We start from the raw sequence: 3,751 nt of genomic DNA, 5'->3' as shown, positions 1-3,751 counted from the left end.
GCCTTGGCCTTCCTAACCATCCCCCTACATCCCCGAGCAACTGCTGAATAGTCCTCCTTAGTGATGACCCCTCCTTTCCATTGGGAGTAAGCCTCCTTTTTGGCAAGGAGACATTCCCGGATGTTTTTAGTGAGCCATGGAGGCTTATATGCTCTCCTGCCCCCTTTGACCCTCCTGGGGATTACCTTCCTCTGGGCTTGGAGGATCGTGTCCTTAAGGAGCAACCACTCCCCTTGGACACCCGGCTCCCCTCCCCTCTAGTTGTTAGAAACATGTGCATCTTCCTGGAAAACCCAGGACGGAGCTGTGGTGGGTGATAAGTCAAATAGGCTCTCTCTCCTCTTAGCCCCAAAACTTGGTACCAAGTTCTGCCTTGACATTTTTTACAACAACTGGCCAAGGAACATGAGTTTACAAAAAATAATTAGTATTTCCTGGTATATATGCAACTACCAGGACCAAAAATGTTTAGGTTGAGTGGATGATAAAATCTTACCATTCTCTGAATTTAAACTGAAAACACTACAGATGGAGGTAGACCGAAGGGACACCTGCAATTCCTATGAGACACTGAAATGGATAAGTCACTACTTTTGACCAGAAAGAGAAACAGAACTTAACTAAACCGATAGTGATCCCCATGGGCCTGGTGTCATATCATATCTCAACACCCCTCTTCCTATCTAGGTTGAAAGAAATTTTGGTGCACTGTACCCATTACAAAGTAGATGGCTCCAATAAAATTCAGGTTATTGCTGAGTAGAAATAAACTGTGGCTAACGTATTTCATGGTCAGTCTTCCTTCTGCTAGAGGCAACTGTGTTGCATTGTGTATAAGGTAGCAGTATTGGCACCAGGGAATTCAGGAGGGCAACTGAGAGGAGAATAAGGCCAACAGCAGCTGAGCCATCTGCAATAAATTACTGCCAGTGCCAGGTTGAGATTTCAAAGTAGCCTGTTGTGTTCCAGATACCGCACGGGTGGAGGCAGCCCAGGCTGGATTTCAACCTGTCTCATATGGTGCCCCCCAAAAGTTAAAACCTGGCTTTCCCTGTAATGCCCTGAGGGCAACATCATCCTCAGTGGGGCCATTTTTGGACTGAAACAAAAAAAGTTCAATGAGACCTCAGAGCTGCTGAACAACCCAGATGAGGCAACCCATACATTGATATCACCTGCACCCTTCTACACTGCAGCTATTTCAGAGAACAAACGTGAGGCTCTGCCTTCCCTCCACCCTCTCCCTGCACTATCCAACTTGCACCTGATGCATCCAAGGAGCTTCCCAGAGAGAAAAGGGGTGGCATTGCTTATAGCCTCATGAATTTCTTCTCATATTTTCATCTTCTTTCTCATCTCATCCCACATCGCTCCTGCAATCCTTTGTGGTTCCTAGCATCATTCTCACTGCTCATCCCTTGTCAGCCTTGCTCCTTCCTTAACATTTTTCTTCCCCTACCTATTCCTACTGACTCCAGGAAGTTCTTGGATTAATTGACTCTTGGTTGCCTCGGTCTCTGAAATGGTACAGAGCCATTAGCCAGCAATTGGATCTGAAGCATCACATGGCTGTTTGGTTGTGTTTTCCACTGAGCTGAGGCATGTCAGGAATACAAACTGCTTCTACAGCTAGTCCAAAGATGTTGTCTTGTTTCACCTAAACAATATTTCAACAATCTTTTTTTTAAAAGTCCAGTGGGAAAAAAAGAATAATTAAAAAAAAAATGTCCTCCTCCCCCCACCCCCTTCATTTTTTCCATTGCATAGAAAGGTTGTAGATAAACTCAACTAAAATGAATTATTTTTTAAATAACTTGAAAATCACCCACATTTCTTAACCAAAAAGAAAGGTTTCTTTCAACATTTTATTAAAATATATCTATACTTTTATACTCTATTTCTAATCTAGTCAACAAGCTCACCTTAATTCTAGATCAGTTAACTGATTTGTTTCTGGACAAAAATACGGATAAAAGAGGGGAGGTTTGGTCCAGTGCCATAAGCAAGACCCTGAGTTCGGACTCCTGAACTCTTTTGGACTTTGCTGCTGCCATGCTCAATGCTTTTGGCCAAGTCACTCCTTTCCATGGTGTTTGCAGCCAGTCCCACCACTTCCGGGTGTGGAGGTGCCACTTGGCATGGAGCGCAGCTCTCCCTATCCTCATGCCGTGCATGGCTCTTGGATATGCTGTAGTTTGTGGGGCCAGGCAGCCAGACTCAGCTTCCTGGCAATCCCCATGGCAGCAGCTCGCCCTGCCCTCACACTTGCAGCTGCCACTTCCAGTGTCTCCACTGCCACCCTGCTGCGTGGGCACCCTGGCCCATCCTTCCCGCAAAACTGGCAGGGTCATGTGGGGAGTGGATCACAGCTCTATCCTGGGCCCCATGCTGTCACGACCCCGCAATCCCAGCCCCATTCCCAGCCTCACCCAGCTGTCCCGCTTCTGGATGCTGCACCCCGCCTGCCTGCAGCCCCATCCCCACCCTGCCTACAGGGCTCCTGGGCCAGTTTTCATAGAGACTGCACCCCCACTGCATCTGGCATTCCCAACAGTGGGTGTGAGGTGGACAGGCCCAGGGCTGGATTGGATCAGTCGTCATCTCCGCATTCCCCCTTCCTCCACCATGCCAGGCAGAGTAAAGAGCCATGATGCAGGGGGGCAAGGCCATGTCAGCCCCCTCTCCCTCCCCAGCCCTCAACAGTTAACCAAAACTCCTTAAGGGGCCCTCCAACCAAATAATGGCCCACCCCTTGCGTTGAGTAATAAGGATTAATATGATGAACCGGTGGCAGCTTTATGAGATTTAAAAGGGAGCTTGAGACTAGTTCAAAGGAAGTTGTTAGGGGTAAGGGTTGTTTGGAATCACTGAAGCACGCAAAGAATGTTATTAATAGGTCTGCATTAGGTCTTTGAATCCGAATCACGCACTAGCAGGAACTGCTCTTTTATGAGACTGGAAACTTGAAGACCTTCCACTCAAAGATGGCTTTGGCAGACTTCCTCAAAAAACCCAAACACCTGAAATCAGAAGGGAATAACGGAGGCAACTAGATAATGATCTTGTTCTCCCACACTTCTTTCTGTTACTCCTGAAATACACGCACACATACACAAACACACACACAGTGGCACAGACATGCTCCTTCTAAATCAGGAGTCTCCATTTACATGATCCATTTATTTAATGCCTAAAAATGAACTGAGAAGCATAACATACTCTAGGCATCCAACTGTGAAAAGAGAGGTGGTGGTGCATGTGAGACCATTAAAATCTGTTGAGCACCTGAGTCTGACCGTGGTAATGCCAGTGCTACTCAGCAGTCAGAAGTAATGCTAGAGTTACAATGGCGTAGCAGCAACGTAATCATTATTAGTGCCTTTATGGATTAAACTTATTGGGGGGTTTCCCATGAAAAGTGCAGGAATCCTACAAAGATGGTTGCTATGCCTCCTGCTGATGTCAGAAAAATGAAGAGCATTCCACATATATAATTGATATAACCAGCTAAAATCAGTGTAACCAGGGAGTAGACATATAACATATACTCCTACATGCGTGTAATTTATTAGACTCTGGGTGTGTCTACATGTGCAATTAATGTGAAGCAAGAAACTTTGGAGTTTATTGCTCCCAGGCACGCCATTTGAACATGCACTTGGGAGCAATAAACTACATACCAATAAACTCTGGAGTTTATTGCCTTTGGAGTTGGAGCAGCCCCAGGTGGCAGTGGGCCTGGGGTGGGGGG

Source organism: Gavialis gangeticus, unplaced genomic scaffold (assembly GCF_001723915.1).
Source record: "Gavialis gangeticus isolate Ggan-Ray unplaced genomic scaffold, GavGan_comp1, whole genome shotgun sequence".
Lineage (NCBI taxonomy): Eukaryota > Metazoa > Chordata > Crocodylia > Gavialidae > Gavialis > Gavialis gangeticus.
The sequence above is the reverse complement of the archived record's forward strand: the minus strand, read 5'-3'. Positions refer to the sequence as shown.